At 45.3% G+C, this 21,369-nt stretch overlaps 7 non-coding genes and 2 pseudogenes across 7 annotated transcripts; all 9 read left to right on the top strand.

The window, feature by feature from the left end:
* Positions 1 to 3,471: 3,471 nt before the first annotated feature.
* LOC130349433 (U2 spliceosomal RNA) lies at positions 3,472 to 3,657 on the top strand. The gene has a single exon (XR_008886757.1). It is a non-coding gene; the product is annotated as a U2 spliceosomal RNA (small nuclear RNA).
* Positions 3,658 to 5,747: 2,090 nt separating this feature from the next.
* Positions 5,748 to 5,907, top strand: LOC130349375 (U2 spliceosomal RNA; annotated as a pseudogene).
* Positions 5,908 to 6,584: 677 nt separating this feature from the next.
* LOC130349372 (U2 spliceosomal RNA) lies at positions 6,585 to 6,789 on the top strand (annotated as a pseudogene).
* Positions 6,790 to 8,879: 2,090 nt separating this feature from the next.
* Positions 8,880 to 9,070, top strand: LOC130349391 (U2 spliceosomal RNA). The gene has a single exon (XR_008886719.1). It is a non-coding gene; the product is annotated as a U2 spliceosomal RNA (small nuclear RNA).
* Positions 9,071 to 11,161: 2,091 nt separating this feature from the next.
* On the top strand, positions 11,162 to 11,352 carry LOC130349390 (U2 spliceosomal RNA). Its single transcript, XR_008886718.1, has one exon. It is a non-coding gene; the product is annotated as a U2 spliceosomal RNA (small nuclear RNA).
* Positions 11,353 to 13,453: 2,101 nt separating this feature from the next.
* Positions 13,454 to 13,644, top strand: LOC130349389 (U2 spliceosomal RNA). Its single transcript, XR_008886717.1, has one exon. It is a non-coding gene; the product is annotated as a U2 spliceosomal RNA (small nuclear RNA).
* Positions 13,645 to 15,724: 2,080 nt separating this feature from the next.
* On the top strand, positions 15,725 to 15,915 carry LOC130349388 (U2 spliceosomal RNA). The gene has a single exon (XR_008886716.1). It is a non-coding gene; the product is annotated as a U2 spliceosomal RNA (small nuclear RNA).
* A 2,087-nt stretch (positions 15,916 to 18,002) lies between these two features.
* Positions 18,003 to 18,193, top strand: LOC130349387 (U2 spliceosomal RNA). The gene has a single exon (XR_008886715.1). It is a non-coding gene; the product is annotated as a U2 spliceosomal RNA (small nuclear RNA).
* A 2,079-nt stretch (positions 18,194 to 20,272) lies between these two features.
* LOC130349386 (U2 spliceosomal RNA) lies at positions 20,273 to 20,463 on the top strand. The gene has a single exon (XR_008886714.1). It is a non-coding gene; the product is annotated as a U2 spliceosomal RNA (small nuclear RNA).
* Positions 20,464 to 21,369: the final 906 nt, after the last annotated feature.

The following is a 21,369-nucleotide window of genomic DNA, read 5'->3' as shown; positions in this document are numbered from 1 at the left end:
TGATCGCAGGGCTGCTTTATTTTCTTATCTAGAGACATGTGACTTTGACCTTTGCCTGCTACAAGAATGTGGAATCCCTAGTAAAATGGACTATAAAGACTTAAAAGAAGACTGGAAGCTGGGCCCATCCATATGGTCCGGTGCAAATGACTGTCGTTCTGTGGGTGTTGGGCTGCTCTGCCGAGGCCAGTCCTTTTCTATTCATACAGTAACTGAGATTGTGCCTGGCAGAGCTCTTTTAATTCATCTATATTTTAATGGACTTTTAATTCGTGTTTTAAATGTGTATGCCCCTCCTGATAAACAGGAGCGGGCAGAACTATTTGAAATTTTACCACTGTTTTGTGTTGGGTCTTCCCCCCTGCTGGTGGGAGGTGATTTTAACTGCATACGTGATGGGGAACACCGGCAGGGTGGGGATATTAATCGTAAAGACCGCACTTCTTACCTGCTTAAAAATTTTATTGATGATTTTAATTTGAAAGATTGCTGGAAGGATCTCTTGCCGGAGGACCCAGGCGCCACATGGTCCAATGGAAGAGTGAGCTCCAGAATCGATTTTATTTTTTCCTCTAGAGCTTTTAAACCCCTGAAATGCACGCTCGAGCAGAATATCTTCTCTGATCATAAGCTCCTCTTGGTGGGCCTGGAGCTAGAGGGGGAGCAAAAAGCAAAAAGGGGCCTCTGGAGATTAAACACCACACTCCTAGAGGACCCTGAGATAAAAGAGGAGTTTGTGCGGACCTACCAATGCTGGCAATCACAAAGAAAACCCCACGAGCCTATGCTGCACTGGTGGGAGGGCACCAAATCTAAAATCAGATTTTTTTTTATCAAAGCAGGTAAGAAGAAGGCAAAAATGGAAAAACAGTGGTTTTATGTTCTTAACATGCGTTTAAATGTACTTTTTAAATTGAAAGAAGCTGGTATGGATGTAGAAAATGATATTTTAAACCTTAAAACTGAAATAAAACATGCCATAGAAAAGAAAGGGAAACAAATCATTTTTAACTCACATGTGCAGCACCTGGAGGAGGGCGAGAAATGTTCCCGTTTCTTTTTTAAAAAAGTGATGAATAGGAGGGATATCATCCAAAACCTTGAGGGTGAATCCACTCCAAAAGGCATGTTAGATGCAGTTTTTATCTTCTACCAGCTTCTTTTTAATAAGAAAGATCTTAATCCATCCTTTTTAGAACATGTTCTTAATTCCCTTGATTTTAAGCTAGATGTTTTAGACCAGGAGGTTTTATCCCGTGATCTTAACTTAGATGAACTTTTATTTGTTTTTAAAAGTTTTTCTAGTGGGAAGGCCCCTGGGGAAGATGGTTTACCCATCGAATTTTATTTAGCTTTTTGGGATATTTTAAAGGATGATATGGTTTTATTGTATAAAGAAACTTTTATTGTTAATGAACTTCCCCCTTCCTGGAGGAGGGGGATTGTATCATTACTTTTTAAAAAGGGTGAAAAGGATATGCTAAAAAATTGGCGCCCCATCACACTTTTAAATGTCGATTATAAAGTTTTAGCCAAGTTATTAGCTGTCCGTTTTAAACCTTTTATTCATAAATTAATTCACCCAAATCAGGTTTGTGGGGTACCTGGAAGGTCTATAGCTGAATCCCTAAATATTTTAAGAGATGTTTTATGGTATTTTAAGGATAGAAATCAAACTGTAGCAATTTTATCCTTAGACTTTGAAAAAGCCTTTGATAGGGTCTCCCATGAATACCTGTTTTTAGTTCTTAAAAAGATGGCAGTGCCTGAAACGATTTTAAGCCGAATCATGCTTTTATACCGATCCTGTTTTAGTCAAGTCTCTGTTAATGGCTTTTTAACCAGCGGTGTTCCTCTTTTATCAGGTGTCAAACAGGGCTGCCCCCTGTCCCCACTCCTTTTTATTTGCGCAATCGAACCACTGATGGCCCTCCTCAGAAAAGACCGGGTAGTAAGAGGCGTACCGATACCTGGTGGAGGAGGGACCCATCTAAAGGTGTTGGGGTACATGGATGATGTCACCATACTGTGCCCGGACTCTCCATCCATGAGGGGGGCATTGAGGAACACCAGCTATTTCTGCGAGGTCTCTGGTTTTAAGCTAAACACAGATAAATGTGACTGTTTTTATATTGGCTCCTGGGATTCATCCATCACCCCAGGAGTCACAATGCAACAGGATCAAATTAAAGTTTTAGGTATTGTTTTTAACCAGGTCAATGATGGGAGCCCTAACTGGGATTCAGCTATAGCTAAGATGGAGAAGAAGATTTTAATGTGGAATCTTAGAAACCTTACCATGGAGGGGAAGATTTTAATAATAAAGATGGTTTTACTCCCTATTATGCTATACATTGCCATGGTATTTCCTCCATCTATTTTATACATTAAAAAAGTAACTAGAATTGTTTTTTCTTTTTTATGGGGTTCAAAAATGGAGAAATTAAAGCGTGATTTTATGTACAAAAGTAAAGATAATGGCGGGAAAGATGTTCCTAACCTTTTTACTTTTTTTTACATAAAGTATTTCTGTTTCTGTTTTAAAATTATTAAATCCGATGGCATTTTTAGCTGCTTTTTAAGGTACGCTGCGGGCATGGTTTTTAAAAGATGGTTGCGCATCCCTCTGAACGCTCCGGTGCTTCTGTGTCCCCCAAAACATTATGTGGTGTTGGAAAAGACAGTCAGGCTCCTAGGTCTCCAAGATTTGGAGCCTGACATACTGGGGGACCAGAGAAAGGTATCAAAGGTCCTCAGGCGGAGTGAGGTTACCCTGGCAGTGTCCAATTTCACACAGGCAAGATCCAAAAAGGTATGGCGGAACGTGTACGGGAAGTTTCTGGCGAATGTACACAGGGATCTTGCCTGGGCAATCGTCCACCAGTGCCTCCCTACTCGTGAGTTCCAGCACAGGCGAGGACTGGTGGCGAGAGCCAAGTGCCCGAGAGATGGCTGCGGAGTGGACGAAACGGTGCTGCACATATTTTGGAACTGCCCTTTTGCACGGGAGCTTTGGAGGAAGGTAGGCCCACTTTTGAAGTGGGCCTGCGGCCTAAAAGATTTTAATCACGAATGTGTCTTTTACGGTCTTTTTAACTGCCCCAATTTTAAACAGCAGATGATCTGCTGGATGATTATTAATTGTTTTAAAAATGCCATCTGGAAAGTTAGGAACATCTTACTTTTTAAACATGATTTTATTGATGTTAAAAACTGTATAAAGCTGGCCCTGAGTGAGATGTACATCTATTACCTAAGAGACAAGAAACAGTTGGGGGCCAGCGAGGCAGCATCCATGTGGTGTCTGCCTCTATGGAACGAAATAACAGTATAATCAGTTTTTATGACATTTGTATAATGTTTTATCCTGCCATTTTTATTTTTTCTCCTTTTATTACTGGTTTTATTATTTGTATTTTAAAACTTTTGTGAACCTTTTATTATTTTGCATTTTAAATTTTGTATGGTTTCTTATTTATTCAATAAAATTTTGTTGAAACCTTATCTGTTCTTATCAGTTTAATATCTGATACGTCCCTTATCTGGGGACCATATATTAAATGGATTTTTGAGAACGGGGGCCGATTTCGAAGCTTGCTTCCGTCGCCCTATGCATTGACCCGATATGGCAGTATCTTCGGGTACAGTGCACCACCCCCTTACAGGGTTAAAAAGAAAGATTCCTACTTTCATTGCTACCTGCTTGCTGGCTAGCCAGCTAGCCAGCCCTGTGGGCCTTGCTGCTGCTGCAGCCAAAAAACAAAAGGTGGTGCTGCTGCTGCTTCTGCTGCTTCTGCTTCTGCTTGTGTCTGGCCCCTGTTGGAGCGTCCAGGCACAGGACTTCTGCTGCTGCTGACTAAATGGCCTCCTTAATTGGATCATTTGAGTAGCCAGCACACCTGTGCAGGTAGGGCATGACATGATAGGCAGCTGCCTTGATAGCGGGTGGGTGCTGAATGTTCCTAATTGACAAAATAAGATTAATGCTTATGAAGAAATATAAAATCTCATCCCTTCCCCAATATCGCGCCACACCCCTACCCCTTAATTCCCTGGTTGAACTTGATGGACATATGTCTTTTTTCGACCGTACTAACTATGTAACTATGTAACATAACATGGGGGGGGGGGTCTCCTGGCTGTTCACACAGGTGTGTCATTGCTGTACATTGACCATGCATTGCTTCTGTGGTATTGCAAAGGCAAAGACAAATGCTTCCAGCCATCCATTGCACTAATGGATTGGTCATCAGCTGGCTGTCTATGTCCCGCATCAATATAGACCAAAGTACAGAGGGTTAGGCTATGCTATTGTGCACCTACCTGATGCATCAGAAGGTGCGAGGCCCTTGCTAAATTCTGTGCACAGACTTTGAGATCTATGCTTTAGACTGTATCTAAACCTGCTCCAACATGGACTGACATTCTGGCCTACTTTCAGCCGATGCGACTTGTCTGTCGCTGAACAGTCGCTTTTTATGTATTCAGCACCTATGTATAATGTTGTAAAAATGCTCTAGAAGCTAAAGTCGCAGAAATGTCACACATATTTGGCCTGCAACTTTCTGTGCGACAAATTCAGACAGGAAAAATCAGTATAAATCCTTAGAAAATTATCCCCCAGTGTCTCCATCTGCTGGCGGTATTGAATAAGCATTGCTGCACTGATGGGGTATGCATTAGACGAAAAAAAAGAAGAAAAAGAAGAATAATACGCCCAGAAAAGAGGCGAAAAGGAGAAAAACGTAAAAAAACGTGAAAAAAAAGTAAGAGGAAGAGAAGGGAAAAAAAGGTGGAAATGGGTTTAAAAGTGATTTCGGCGGAGAAATATATATATATATATATATATATATATATATATATATATATATATATGCGCACACACACACATAGATATAAACGTATTCTCCGTTGAGATATTGCAGCCGCTGCTGTGTCCAGGCCCAGGAGCCTTAGCACTGTGCTGTGATGTCACTCAATACCACTGACATCACTAGGTGTAAACAACATCTCTCCTTTGCTGTGTATGTGACTATGGAGCTGTTTGGTGATGTCGTCTATTACGGCCTTCATAGAAGCAACAGGAGATTGTTGCATCCATCTTGAACCCTCAGAACTACAGTGCTATGATGTCACTCACTTCCACAGGCCTTGCAGAGTGTAAACAACAACAACCCAGCTTTGTTGTGTATGTAACCATAGGGATTTGTGATGTCACCTAGAACCTTCACAGCAGCGACAGCTTTATGAGGAGCATCAGCACTGCTCTGCCTGAGCAGAACCATCACCGCCATAGGTTGTCAAATAACCCGGATTTAACCCACACAGGTAAGTCCAATGGGGTGCAGGCATGTCCTCTATGCTTACAGCTTCCCGTGGGTGTTGGTTTGATACCGTTTGGGGACAGCCAAGGAGGCATCTGCAGGCAACAAAGGTAGGTGTGTGCTTGTGTGTGTGTTTCCTATGCAGATCCTAAGCCCAGTGTCACATGCAAGTAGGAGGAGTAAGAAGGGTTCCTGGCAAATCCGGGTTATGGATTGCATTTAAAAAGGCCCCGTGGGAGTGCAATGGGCCCCTGTCTTGCTGCTTAGCAATAATGGTATGGGTTTAGGTTCTGCTGTGTGTACTGGTGGTTGACTGCCCCCCAGCCCAGAGTGTGCATGGAAAATTGTCTGGCAGCCTCCCTGACAGCAAGCAGTGATAGTGCCCATGAAGGGGACCTTGTTGGGCCCGCCCCTTTCACGGTTATCGCTTCTCGGCCTTTTGGCTAAGATCAAGTGTAGTATCTGTTCTTATCAGTTTTCATGCTGGTGGGGATGGGTGCTGCATGGAGGATGCAGGTGTACCAGGGCTTTCCGGGGCTGGTTCTGAGGAATCAGCTCGACGGCTGCCCCGATGTGACCTGTTCCCTTCGGGTCTCGCCATGAGGCTGAGAGGGTCTAGAGCCGAGGTACTTTTGTGCCTCGGGGAGTGGTGACCCCGAGGTGCCGAAACTCACTGAGTTGAAGCACGGGCACCATAATCTCTTCACCTTGTGGCACTCACCTCTTGATTCCCGGCCTTCTGGCTAGGATCAGAGAAATTTTTATAGATCCGGCCGGATGTCCGGGCAGTATATCTGCACACATTCACTTATTTATTTATTTTTTGTCTCACTGTGTCACTTTTTGCGTGTTGTGTGTTCACAGGATTTGTCAGGATGCGGTAGCCCTTCTGGGTGTCCCTCCTGGCGGTCTAGGGGAGGTGTGTGTGGCCATTAGGTTCCGCACCTCCCTGCAAACACCCCGGGTACTCCTGCTTTGGCAGGGTACCTACCGTAATCGGCTCTGCGGGCAGATACCTTGGCTAACGCCAAGGGGGATGCCGGGAGCATTTGTGGTCCCCTAGTAGCTTCGGCGAAAAGGGACATCGAACCTGGAACCTCGCAGGTACCTTTTGGTCCGGAGGCGAAGGGTAAGGTTTGTTGGGGGGCCTCTCTCCTATCGGAGAAGGGCTTGCGATAGACCGCATCCTTTGTGCACGTTTTTTTTAGTGTAACACGTTTGCACTTTTTCTTGCACTTTGGGTGAATCGAAAGCACGTTCCTCGGCTTTAGATAAAAAAAAAAAAAAAAAAAAAAAAAAAAAAAAAAAAAAATCTGTTCTTATCAGTTTAATATCTGATACGTCCCTTATCTGGGGACCATATATTAAATGGATTTTTGAGAACGGGGGCCGATTTCGAAGCTTGCTTCCGTCGCCCTATGCATTGACCCGATATGGCAGTATCTTCGGGTACAGTGCACCACCCCCTTACAGGGTTAAAAAGAAAGATTCCTACTTTCATTGCTACCTGCTTGCTGGCTAGCCAGCTAGCCAGCCCTGTGGGCCTTGCTGCTGCTGCAGCCAAAAAACAAAAGGTGGTGCTGCTGCTGCTTCTGCTGCTTCTGCTTCTGCTTGTGTCTGGCCCCTGTTGGAGCGTCCAGGCACAGGACTTCTGCTGCTGCTGACTAAATGGCCTCCTTAATTGGATCATTTGAGTAGCCAGCACACCTGTGCAGGTAGGGCATGACATGATAGGCAGCTGCCTTGATAGCGGGTGGGTGCTGAATGTTCCTAATTGACAAAATAAGATTAATGCTTATGAAGAAATATAAAATCTCATCCCTTCCCCAATATCGCGCCACACCCCTACCCCTTAATTCCCTGGTTGAACTTGATGGACATATGTCTTTTTTCGACCGTACTAACTATGTAACTATGTAACATAACATGGGGGGGGGGGTCTCCTGGCTGTTCACACAGGTGTGTCATTGCTGTACATTGACCATGCATTGCTTCTGTGGTATTGCAAAGGCAAAGACAAATGCTTCCAGCCATCCATTGCACTAATGGATTGGTCATCAGCTGGCTGTCTATGTCCCGCATCAATATAGACCAAAGTACAGAGGGTTAGGCTATGCTATTGTGCACCTACCTGATGCATCAGAAGGTGCGAGGCCCTTGCTAAATTCTGTGCACAGACTTTGAGATCTATGCTTTAGACTGTATCTAAACCTGCTCCAACATGGACTGACATTCTGGCCTACTTTCAGCCGATGCGACTTGTCTGTCGCTGAACAGTCGCTTTTTATGTATTCAGCACCTATGTATAATGTTGTAAAAATGCTCTAGAAGCTAAAGTCGCAGAAATGTCACACATATTTGGCCTGCAACTTTCTGTGCGACAAATTCAGACAGGAAAAATCAGTATAAATCCTTAGAAAATTATCCCCCAGTGTCTCCATCTGCTGGCGGTATTGAATAAGCATTGCTGCACTGATGGGGTATGCATTAGACGAAAAAAAAGAAGAAAAAGAAGAATAATACGCCCAGAAAAGAGGCGAAAAGGAGAAAAACGTAAAAAAACGTGAAAAAAAAGTAAGAGGAAGAGAAGGGAAAAAAAGGTGGAAATGGGTTTAAAAGTGATTTCGGCGGAGAAATATATATATATATATATATATATATATATATATATATATATATATATGCGCACACACACACATAGATATAAACGTATTCTCCGTTGAGATATTGCAGCCGCTGCTGTGTCCAGGCCCAGGAGCCTTAGCACTGTGCTGTGATGTCACTCAATACCACTGACATCACTAGGTGTAAACAACATCTCTCCTTTGCTGTGTATGTGACTATGGAGCTGTTTGGTGATGTCGTCTATTACGGCCTTCATAGAAGCAACAGGAGATTGTTGCATCCATCTTGAACCCTCAGAACTACAGTGCTATGATGTCACTCACTTCCACAGGCCTTGCAGAGTGTAAACAACAACAACCCAGCTTTGTTGTGTATGTAACCATAGGGATTTGTGATGTCACCTAGAACCTTCACAGCAGCGACAGCTTTATGAGGAGCATCAGCACTGCTCTGCCTGAGCAGAACCATCACCGCCATAGGTTGTCAAATAACACGGATTTAACCCACACAGGTAAGTCCAATGGGGTGCAGGCATGTCCTCTATGCTTACAGCTTCCCGTGGGTGTTGGTTTGATACCGTTTGGGGACAGCCAAGGAGGCATCTGCAGGCAACAAAGGTAGGTGTGTGCTTGTGTGTGTGTTTCCTATGCAGATCCTAAGCCCAGTGTCACATGCAAGTAGGAGGAGTAAGAAGGGTTCCTGGCAAATCCGGGTTATGGATTGCATTTAAAAAGGCCCCGTGGGAGTGCAATGGGCCCCTGTCTTGCTGCTTAGCAATAATGGTATGGGTTTAGGTTCTGCTGTGTGTACTGGTGGTTGACTGCCCCCCAGCCCAGAGTGTGCATGGAAAATTGTCTGGCAGCCTCCCTGACAGCAAGCAGTGATAGTGCCCATGAAGGGGACCTTGTTGGGCCCGCCCCTTTCACGGTTATCGCTTCTCGGCCTTTTGGCTAAGATCAAGTGTAGTATCTGTTCTTATCAGTTTAATATCTGATACGTCCCCTATCTGGGGACCATATATTAAATGGATTTTTGAGAACGGGGGCCGATTTCGAAGCTTGCTTCCGTCGCCCTATGCATTGACCCGATATGGCAGTATCTTCGGGTACAGTGCACCACCCCCTTACAGGGTTAAAAAGAAAGATTCCTACTTTCATTGCTACCTGCTTGCTGGCTAGCCAGCTAGCCAGCCCTGTGGGCCTTGCTGCTGCTGCAGCCAAAAAACAAAAGGTGGTGCTGCTGCTGCTTCTGCTGCTTCTGCTTCTGCTTGTGTCTGGCCCCTGTTGGAGCGTCCAGGCACAGGACTTCTGCTGCTGCTGACTAAATGGCCTCCTTAATTGGATCATTTGAGTAGCCAGCACACCTGTGCAGGTAGGGCATGACATGATAGGCAGCTGCCTTGATAGCGGGTGGGTGCTGAATGTTCCTAATTGACAAAATAAGATTAATGCTTATGAAGAAATATAAAATCTCATCCCTTCCCCAATATCGCGCCACACCCCTACCCCTTAATTCCCTGGTTGAACTTGATGGACATATGTCTTTTTTCGACCGTACTAACTATGTAACTATGTAACATAACATGGGGGGGGGGGGGGTCTCCTGGCTGTTCACACAGGTGTGTCATTGCTGTACATTGACCATGCATTGCTTCTGTGGTATTGCAAAGGCAAAGACAAATGCTTCCAGCCATCCATTGCACTAATGGATTGGTCATCAGCTGGCTGTCTATGTCCCGCATCAATATAGACCAAAGTACAGAGGGTTAGGCTATGCTATTGTGCACCTACCTGATGCATCAGAAGGTGCGAGGCCCTTGCTAAATTCTGTGCACAGACTTTGAGATCTATGCTTTAGACTGTATCTAAACCTGCTCCAACATGGACTGACATTCTGGCCTACTTTCAGCCGATGCGACTTGTCTGTCGCTGAACAGTCGCTTTTTATGTATTCAGCACCTATGTATAATGTTGTAAAAATGCTCTAGAAGCTAAAGTCGCAGAAATGTCACACATATTTGGCCTGCAACTTTCTGTGCGACAAATTCAGACAGGAAAAATCAGTATAAATCCTTAGAAAATTATCCCCCAGTGTCTCCATCTGCTGGCGGTATTGAATAAGCATTGCTGCACTGATGGGGTATGCATTAGACGAAAAAAAAGAAGAAAAAGAAGAATAATACGCCCAGAAAAGAGGCGAAAAGGAGAAAAACGTAAAAAAACGTGAAAAAAAAGTAAGAGGAAGAGAAGGGAAAAAAAGGTGGAAATGGGTTTAAAAGTGATTTCGGCGGAGAAATATATATATATATATATATATATATATATATATATATATATATATGCGCACACACACACATAGATATAAACGTATTCTCCGTTGAGATATTGCAGCCGCTGCTGTGTCCAGGCCCAGGAGCCTTAGCACTGTGCTGTGATGTCACTCAATACCACTGACATCACTAGGTGTAAACAACATCTCTCCTTTGCTGTGTATGTGACTATGGAGCTGTTTGGTGATGTCGTCTATTACGGCCTTCATAGAAGCAACAGGAGATTGTTGCATCCATCTTGAACCCTCAGAACTACAGTGCTATGATGTCACTCACTTCCACAGGCCTTGCAGAGTGTAAACAACAACAACCCAGCTTTGTTGTGTATGTAACCATAGGGATTTGTGATGTCACCTAGAACCTTCACAGCAGCGACAGCTTTATGAGGAGCATCAGCACTGCTCTGCCTGAGCAGAACCATCACCGCCATAGGTTGTCAAATAACCCGGATTTAACCCACACAGGTAAGTCCAATGGGGTGCAGGCATGTCCTCTATGCTTACAGCTTCCCGTGGGTGTTGGTTTGATACCGTTTGGGGACAGCCAAGGAGGCATCTGCAGGCAACAAAGGTAGGTGTGTGCTTGTGTGTGTGTTTCCTATGCAGATCCTAAGCCCAGTGTCACATGCAAGTAGGAGGAGTAAGAAGGGTTCCTGGCAAATCCGGGTTATGGATTGCATTTAAAAAGGCCCCGTGGGAGTGCAATGGGCCCCTGTCTTGCTGCTTAGCAATAATGGTATGGGTTTAGGTTCTGCTGTGTGTACTGGTGGTTGACTGCCCCCCAGCCCAGAGTGTGCATGGAAAATTGTCTGGCAGCCTCCCTGACAGCAAGCAGTGATAGTGCCCATGAAGGGGACCTTGTTGGGCCCGCCCCTTTCACGGTTATCGCTTCTCGGCCTTTTGGCTAAGATCAAGTGTAGTATCTGTTCTTATCAGTTTAATATCTGATACGTCCCCTATCTGGGGACCATATATTAAATGGATTTTTGAGAACGGGGGCCGATTTCGAAGCTTGCTTCCGTCGCCCTATGCATTGACCCGATATGGCAGTATCTTCGGGTACAGTGCACCACCCCCTTACAGGGTTAAAAAGAAAGATTCCTACTTTCATTGCTACCTGCTTGCTGGCTAGCCAGCTAGCCAGCCCTGTGGGCCTTGCTGCTGCTGCAGCCAAAAAACAAAAGGTGGTGCTGCTGCTGCTTCTGCTGCTTCTGCTTCTGCTTGTGTCTGGCCCCTGTTGGAGCGTCCAGGCACAGGACTTCTGCTGCTGCTGACTAAATGGCCTCCTTAATTGGATCATTTGAGTAGCCAGCACACCTGTGCAGGTAGGGCATGACATGATAGGCAGCTGCCTTGATAGCGGGTGGGTGCTGAATGTTCCTAATTGACAAAATAAGATTAATGCTTATGAAGAAATATAAAATCTCATCCCTTCCCCAATATCGCGCCACACCCCTACCCCTTAATTCCCTGGTTGAACTTGATGGACATATGTCTTTTTTCGACCGTACTAACTATGTAACTATGTAACATAACATGGGGGGGGGGGGGGTCTCCTGGCTGTTCACACAGGTGTGTCATTGCTGTACATTGACCATGCATTGCTTCTGTGGTATTGCAAAGGCAAAGACAAATGCTTCCAGCCATCCATTGCACTAATGGATTGGTCATCAGCTGGCTGTCTATGTCCCGCATCAATATAGACCAAAGTACAGAGGGTTAGGCTATGCTATTGTGCACCTACCTGATGCATCAGAAGGTGCGAGGCCCTTGCTAAATTCTGTGCACAGACTTTGAGATCTATGCTTTAGACTGTATCTAAACCTGCTCCAACATGGACTGACATTCTGGCCTACTTTCAGCCGATGCGACTTGTCTGTCGCTGAACAGTCGCTTTTTATGTATTCAGCACCTATGTATAATGTTGTAAAAATGCTCTAGAAGCTAAAGTCGCAGAAATGTCACACATATTTGGCCTGCAACTTTCTGTGCGACAAATTCAGACAGGAAAAATCAGTATAAATCCTTAGAAAATTATCCCCCAGTGTCTCCATCTGCTGGCGGTATTGAATAAGCATTGCTGCACTGATGGGGTATGCATTAGACGAAAAAAAAGAAGAAAAAGAAGAATAATACGCCCAGAAAAGAGGCGAAAAGGAGAAAAACGTAAAAAAACGTGAAAAAAAAGTAAGAGGAAGAGAAGGGAAAAAAAGGTGGAAATGGGTTTAAAAGTGATTTCGGCGGAGAAATATATATATATATATATATATATATATATATATATATATATATGTATATATATATGCGCACACACACACATAGATATAAACGTATTCTCCGTTGAGATATTGCAGCCGCTGCTGTGTCCAGGCCCAGGAGCCTTAGCACTGTGCTGTGATGTCACTCAATACCACTGACATCACTAGGTGTAAACAACATCTCTCCTTTGCTGTGTATGTGACTATGGAGCTGTTTGGTGATGTCGTCTATTACGGCCTTCATAGAAGCAACAGGAGATTGTTGCATCCATCTTGAACCCTCAGAACTACAGTGCTATGATGTCACTCACTTCCACAGGCCTTGCAGAGTGTAAACAACAACAACCCAGCTTTGTTGTGTATGTAACCATAGGGATTTGTGATGTCACCTAGAACCTTCACAGCAGCGACAGCTTTATGAGGAGCATCAGCACTGCTCTGCCTGAGCAGAACCATCACCGCCATAGGTTGTCAAATAACCCGGATTTAACCCACACAGGTAAGTCCAATGGGGTGCAGGCATGTCCTCTATGCTTACAGCTTCCCGTGGGTGTTGGTTTGATACCGTTTGGGGACAGCCAAGGAGGCATCTGCAGGCAACAAAGGTAGGTGTGTGCTTGTGTGTGTGTTTCCTATGCAGATCCTAAGCCCAGTGTCACATGCAAGTAGGAGGAGTAAGAAGGGTTCCTGGCAAATCCGGGTTATGGATTGCATTTAAAAAGGCCCCGTGGGAGTGCAATGGGCCCCTGTCTTGCTGCTTAGCAATAATGGTATGGGTTTAGGTTCTGCTGTGTGTACTGGTGGTTGACTGCCCCCCAGCCCAGAGTGTGCATGGAAAATTGTCTGGCAGCCTCCCTGACAGCAAGCAGTGATAGTGCCCATGAAGGGGACCTTGTTGGGCCCGCCCCTTTCACGGTTATCGCTTCTCGGCCTTTTGGCTAAGATCAAGTGTAGTATCTGTTCTTATCAGTTTAATATCTGATACGTCCCCTATCTGGGGACCATATATTAAATGGATTTTTGAGAACGGGGGCCGATTTCGAAGCTTGCTTCCGTCGCCCTATGCATTGACCCGATATGGCAGTATCTTCGGGTACAGTGCACCACCCCCTTACAGGGTTAAAAAGAAAGATTCCTACTTTCATTGCTACCTGCTTGCTGGCTAGCCAGCTAGCCAGCCCTGTGGGCCTTGCTGCTGCTGCAGCCAAAAAACAAAAGGTGGTGCTGCTGCTGCTTCTGCTGCTTCTGCTTCTGCTTGTGTCTGGCCCCTGTTGGAGCGTCCAGGCACAGGACTTCTGCTGCTGCTGACTAAATGGCCTCCTTAATTGGATCATTTGAGTAGCCAGCACACCTGTGCAGGTAGGGCATGACATGATAGGCAGCTGCCTTGATAGCGGGTGGGTGCTGAATGTTCCTAATTGACAAAATAAGATTAATGCTTATGAAGAAATATAAAATCTCATCCCTTCCCCAATATCGCGCCACACCCCTACCCCTTAATTCCCTGGTTGAACTTGATGGACATATGTCTTTTTTCGACCGTACTAACTATGTAACATAACATGGGGGGGGGGGGTCTCCTGGCTGTTCACACAGGTGTGTCATTGCTGTACATTGACCATGCATTGCTTCTGTGGTATTGCAAAGGCAAAGACAAATGCTTCCAGCCATCCATTGCACTAATGGATTGGTCATCAGCTGGCTGTCTATGTCCCGCATCAATATAGACCAAAGTACAGAGGGTTAGGCTATGCTATTGTGCACCTACCTGATGCATCAGAAGGTGCGAGGCCCTTGCTAAATTCTGTGCACAGACTTTGAGATCTATGCTTTAGACTGTATCTAAACCTGCTCCAACATGGACTGACATTCTGGCCTACTTTCAGCCGATGCGACTTGTCTGTCGCTGAACAGTCGCTTTTTATGTATTCAGCACCTATGTATAATGTTGTAAAAATGCTCTAGAAGCTAAAGTCGCAGAAATGTCACACATATTTGGCCTGCAACTTTCTGTGCGACAAATTCAGACAGGAAAAATCTGTATAAATCCTTAGAAAATTATCCCCCAGTGTCTCCATCTGCTGGCGGTATTGAATAAGCATTGCTGCACTGATGGGGTATGCATTAGACGAAAAAAAGAAGAAAAAGAAGAATAATACGCCCAGAAAAGAGGCGAAAAGGAGAAAAACGTAAAAAAACGTGAAAAAAAAGTAAGAGGAAGAGAAGGGAAAAAAAGGTGGAAATGGGTTTAAAAGTGATTTCGGCGGAGAAATATATATATATATATATATATATATATATATATATATATATATATGCGCACACACACACATAGATATAAACGTATTCTCCGTTGAGATATTGCAGCCGCTGCTGTGTCCAGGCCCAGGAGCCTTAGCACTGTGCTGTGATGTCACTCAATACCACTGACATCACTAGGTGTAAACAACATCTCTCCTTTGCTGTGTATGTGACTATGGAGCTGTTTGGTGATGTCGTCTATTACGGCCTTCATAGAAGCAACAGGAGATTGTTGCATCCATCTTGAACCCTCAGAACTACAGTGCTATGATGTCACTCACTTCCACAGGCCTTGCAGAGTGTAAACAACAACAACCCAGCTTTGTTGTGTATGTAACCATAGGGATTTGTGATGTCACCTAGAACCTTCACAGCAGCGACAGCTTTATGAGGAGCATCAGCACTGCTCTGCCTGAGCAGAACCATCACCGCCATAGGTTGTCAAATAACCCGGATTTAACCCACACAGGTAAGTCCAATGGGGTGCAGGCATGTCCTCTATGCTTACAGCTTCCCGTGGGTGTTGGTTTGATACCGTTTGGGGACAGCCAAGGAGGCATCTGCAGGCAACAAAGGTAGGTGTGTGCTTGTGTGTGTGTTTCCTATGCAGATCCTAAGCCCAGTGTCACATGCAAGTAGGAGGAGTAAGAAGGGTTCCTGGCAAATCCGGGTTATGGATTGCATTTAAAAAGGCCCCGTGGGAGTGCAATGGGCCCCTGTCTTGCTGCTTAGCAATAATGGTATGGGTTTAGGTTCTGCTGTGTGTACTGGTGGTTGACTGCCCCCCAGCCCAGAGTGTGCATGGAAAATTGTCTGGCAGCCTCCCTGACAGCAAGCAGTGATAGTGCCCATGAAGGGGACCTTGTTGGGCCCGCCCCTTTCACGGTTATCGCTTCTCGGCCTTTTGGCTAAGATCAAGTGTAGTATCTGTTCTTATCAGTTTAATATCTGATACGTCCCCTATCTGGGGACCATATATTAAATGGATTTTTGAGAACGGGGGCCGATTTCGAAGCTTGCTTCCGTCGCCCTATGCATTGACCCGATATGGCAGTATCTTCGGGTACAGTGCACCACCCCCTTACAGGGTTAAAAAGAAAGATTCCTACTTTCATTGCTACCTGCTTGCTGGCTAGCCAGCTAGCCAGCCCTGTGGGCCTTGCTGCTGCTGCAGCCAAAAAACAAAAGGTGGTGCTGCTGCTGCTTCTGCTGCTTCTGCTTCTGCTTGTGTCTGGCCCCTGTTGGAGCGTCCAGGCACAGGACTTCTGCTGCTGCTGACTAAATGGCCTCCTTAATTGGATCATTTGAGTAGCCAGCACACCTGTGCAGGTAGGGCATGACATGATAGGCAGCTGCCTTGATAGCGGGTGGGTGCTGAATGTTCCTAATTGACAAAATAAGATTAATGCTTATGAAGAAATATAAAATCTCATCCCTTCCCCAATATCGCGCCACACCCCTACCCCTTAATTCCCTGGTTGAACTTGATGGACATATGTCTTTTTTCGACCGTACTAACTATGTAACTATGTAACATAACATGGGGGGGGGGGGTCTCCTGGCTGTTCACACAGGTGTGTCATTGCTGTACATTGACCATGCATTGCTTCTGTGGTATTGCAAAGGCAAAGACAAATGCTTCCAGCCATCCATTGAACTAATGGATTGGTCATCAGCTGGCTGTCTATGTCCCGCATCAATATAGACCAAAGTACAGAGGGTTAGGCTATGCTATTGTGCACCTACCTGATGCATCAGAAGGTGCGAGGCCCTTGCTAAATTCTGTGCACAGACTTTGAGATCTATGCTTTAGACTGTATCTAAACCTGCTCCAACATGGACTGACATTCTGGCCTACTTTCAGCCGATGCGACTTGTCTGTCGCTGAACAGTCGCTTTTTATGTATTCAGCACCTATGTATAATGTTGTAAAAATGCTCTAGAAGCTAAAGTCGCAGAAATGTCACACATATTTGGCCTGCAACTTTCTGTGCGACAAATTCAGACAGGAAAAATCAGTATAAATCCTTAGAAAATTATCCCCCAGTGTCTCCATCTGCTGGCGGTATTGAATAAGCATTGCTGCACTGATGGGGTATGCATTAGACGAAAAAAAAGAAGAAAAAGAAGAATAATACGCCCAGAAAAGAGGCGAAAAGGAGAAAAACGTAAAAAAACGTGAAAAAAAAGTAAGAGGAAGAGAAGGGAAAAAAAGGTGGAAATGGGTTTAAAAGTGATTTCGGCGGAGAAATATATATATATATATATATATATATATATATATATATATATATGCGCACACACACACATAGATATAAACGTATTCTCCGTTGAGATATTGCAGCCGCTGCTGTGTCCAGGCCCAGGAGCCTTAGCACTGTGCTGTGATGTCACTCAATACCACTGACATCACTAGGTGTAAACAACATCTCTCCTTTGCTGTGTATGTGACTATGGAGCTGTTTGGTGATGTCGTCTATTACGGCCTTCATAGAAGCAACAGGAGATTGTTGCATCCATCTTGAACCCTCAGAACTACAGTGCTATGATGTCACTCACTTCCACAGGCCTTGCAGAGTGTAAACAACAACAACCCAGCTTTGTTGTGTATGTAACCATAGGGATTTGTGATGTCACCTAGAACCTTCACAGCAGCGACAGCTTTATGAGGAGCATCAGCACTGCTCTGCCTGAGCAGAACCATCACCGCCATAGGTTGTCAAATAACCCGGATTTAACCCACACAGGTAAGTCCAATGGGGTGCAGGCATGTCCTCTATGCTTACAGCTTCCCGTGGGTGTTGGTTTGATACCGTTTGGGGACAGCCAAGGAGGCATCTGCAGGCAACAAAGGTAGGTGTGTGCTTGTGTGTGTGTTTCCTATGCAGATCCTAAGCCCAGTGTCACATGCAAGTAGGAGGAGTAAGAAGGGTTCCTGGCAAATCCGGGTTATGGATTGCATTTAAAAAGGCCCCGTGGGAGTGCAATGGGCCCCTGTCTTGCTGCTTAGCAATAATGGTATGGGTTTAGGTTCTGCTGTGTGTACTGGTGGTTGACTGCCCCCCAGCCCAGAGTGTGCATGGAAAATTGTCTGGCAGCCTCCCTGACAGCAAGCAGTGATAGTGCCCATGAAGGGGACCTTGTTGGGCCCGCCCCTTTCACGGTTATCGCTTCTCGGCCTTTTGGCTAAGATCAAGTGTAGTATCTGTTCTTATCAGTTTAATATCTGATACGTCCCCTATCTGGGGACCATATATTAAATGGATTTTTGAGAACGGGGGCCGATTTCGAAGCTTGCTTCCGTCGCCCTATGCATTGACCCGATATGGCAGTATCTTCGGGTACAGTGCACCACCCCCTTACAGGGTTAAAAAGAAAGATTCCTACTTTCATTGCTACCTGCTTGCTGGCTAGCCAGCCCTGTGGGCCTTGCTGCTGCTGCAGCCAAAAAACAAAAGGTGGTGCTGCTGCTGCTTCTGCTGCTTCTGCTTCTGCTTGTGTCTGGCCCCTGTTGGAGCGTCCAGGCACAGGACTTCTGCTGCTGCTGACTAAATGGCCTCCTTAATTGGATCATTTGAGTAGCCAGCACACCTGTGCAGGTAGGGCATGACATGATAGGCAGCTGCCTTGATAGCGGGTGGGTGCTGAATGTTCCTAATTGACAAAATAAGATTAATGCTTATGAAGAAATATAAAATCTCATCCCTTCCCCAATATCGCGCCACACCCCTACCCCTTAATTCCCTGGTTGAACTTGATGGACATATGTCTTTTTTCGACCGTACTAACTATGTAACTATGTAACATAACATGGGGGGGGGGGGTCTCCTGGCTGTTCACACAGGTGTGTCATTGCTGTACATTGACCATGCATTGCTTCTGTGGTATTGCAAAGGCAAAGACAAATGCTTCCAGCCATCCATTGCACTAATGGATTGGTCATCAGCTGGCTGTCTATGTCCCGCATCAATATAGACCAAAGTACAGAGGGTTAGGCTATGCTATTGTGCACCTACCTGATGCATCAGAAGGTGCGAGGCCCTTGCTAAATTCTGTGCACAGACTTTGAGATCTATGCTTTAGACTGTATCTAAACCTGCTCCAACATGGACTGACATTCTGGCCTACTTTCAGCCGATGCGACTTGTCTGTCGCTGAACAGTCGCTTTTTATGTATTCAGCACCTATGTATAATGTTGTAAAAATGCTCTAGAAGCTAAAGTCGCAGAAATGTCACACATATTTGGCCTGCAACTTTCTGTGCGACAAATTCAGACAGGAAAAATCAGTATAAATCCTTAGAAAATTATCCCCCAGTGTCTCCATCTGCTGGCGGTATTGAATAAGCATTGCTGCACTGATGGGGTATGCATTAGACGAAAAAAAAGAAGAAAAAGAAGAATAATACGCCCAGAAAAGAGGCGAAAAGGAGAAAAACGTAAAAAAACGTGAAAAAAAAGTAAGAGGAAGAGAAGGGAAAAAAAGGTGGAAATGGGTTTAAAAGTGATTTCGGCGGAGAAATATATATATATATATATATATATATATATATATATATATATATGCGCACACACACACATAGATATAAACGTATTCTCCGTTGAGATATTGCAGCCGCTGCTGTGTCCAGGCCCAGGAGCCTTAGCACTGTGCTGTGATGTCACTCAATACCACTGACATCACTAGGTGTAAACAACATCTCTCCTTTGCTGTGTATGTGACTATGGAGCTGTTTGGTGATGTCGTCTATTACGGCCTTCATAGAAGCAACAGGAGATTGTTGCATCCATCTTGAACCCTCAGAACTACAGTGCTATGATGTCACTCACTTCCACAGGCCTTGCAGAGTGTAAACAACAACAACCCAGCTTTGTTGTGTATGTAACCATAGGGATTTGTGATGTCACCTAGAACCTTCACAGCAGCGACAGCTTTATGAGGAGCATCAGCACTGCTCTGCCTGAGCAGAACCATCACCGCCATAGGTTGTCAAATAACCCGGATTTAACCCACACAGGTAAGTCCAATGGGGTGCAGGCATGTCCTCTATGCTTACAGCTTCCCGTGGGTGTTGGTTTGATACCGTTTGGGGACAGCCAAGGAGGCATCTGCAGGCAACAAAGGTAGGTGTGTGCTTGTGTGTGTGTTTCCTATGCAGATCCTAAGCCCAGTGTCACATGCAAGTAGGAGGAGTAAGAAGGGTTCCTGGCAAATCCGGGTTATGGATTGCATTTAAAAAGGCCCCGTGGGAGTGCAATGGGCCCCTGTCTTGCTGCTTAGCAATAATGGTATGGGTTTAGGTTCTGCTGTGTGTACTGGTGGTTGACTGCCCCCCAGCCCAGAGTGTGCATGGAAAATTGTCTGGCAGCCTCCCTGACAGCAAGCAGTGATAGTGCCCATGAAGGGGACCTTGTTGGGCCCGCCCCTTTCACGGTTATCGCTTCTCGGCCTTTTGGCTAAGATCAAGTGTAGTATCTGTTCTTATCAGTTTAATATCTGATACGTCCCCTATCTGGGGACCATATATTAAATGGATTTTTGAGAACGGGGGCCGATTTCGAAGCTTGCTTCCGTCGCCCTATGCATTGACCCGATATGGCAGTATCTTCGGGTACAGTGCACCACCCCCTTACAGGGTTAAAAAGAAAGATTCCTACTTTCATTGCTACCTGCTTGCTGGCTAGCCAGCTAGCCAGCCCTGTGGGCCTTGCTGCTGCTGCAGCCAAAAAACAAAAGGTGGTGCTGCTGCTGCTTCTGCTGCTTCTGCTTCTGCTTGTGTCTGGCCCCTGTTGGAGCGTCCAGGCACAGGACTTCTGCTGCTGCTGACTAAATGGCCTCCTTAATTGGATCATTTGAGTAGCCAGCACACCTGTGCAGGTAGGGCATGACATGATAGGCAGCTGCCTTGATAGCGGGTGGGTGCTGAATGTTCCTAATTGACAAAATAAGATTAATGCTTATGAAGAAATATAAAATCTCATCCCCTCCCCAATATCGCGCCACACCCCTACCCCTTAATTCCCTGGTTGAACTTGATGGACATATGTCTTTTTTCGACCGTACTAACTATGTAACTATGTAACATAACATGGGGGGGGGGGGGGTCTCCTGGCTGTTCACACAGGTGTGTCATTGCTGTACATTGACCATGCATTGCTTCTGTGGTATTGCAAAGGCAAAGACAAATGCTTCCAGCCATCCATTGCACTAATGGATTGGTCATCAGCTGGCTGTCTATGTCCCGCATCAATATAGACCAAAGTACAGAGGGTTAGGCTATGCTATTGTGCACCTACCTGATGCATCAGAAGGTGCGAGGCCCTTGCTAAATTCTGTGCACAGACTTTGAGATCTATGCTTTAGACTGTATCTAAACCTGCTCCAACATGGACTGACATTCTGGCCTACTTTCAGCCGATGCGACTTGTCTGTCGCTGAACAGTCGCTTTTTATGTATTCAGCACCTATGTATAATGTTGTAAAAATGCTCTAGAAGCTAAAGTCGCAGAAATGTCACACATATTTGGCCTGCA

The sequence above is a fragment of the Hyla sarda genome, unplaced genomic scaffold (assembly GCF_029499605.1).
Source record: "Hyla sarda isolate aHylSar1 unplaced genomic scaffold, aHylSar1.hap1 scaffold_913, whole genome shotgun sequence".
Taxonomy (NCBI): domain Eukaryota; kingdom Metazoa; phylum Chordata; class Amphibia; order Anura; family Hylidae; genus Hyla; species Hyla sarda.
The sequence above is the reverse complement of the archived record's forward strand: the minus strand, read 5'-3'. Positions and strand labels throughout refer to the sequence as shown.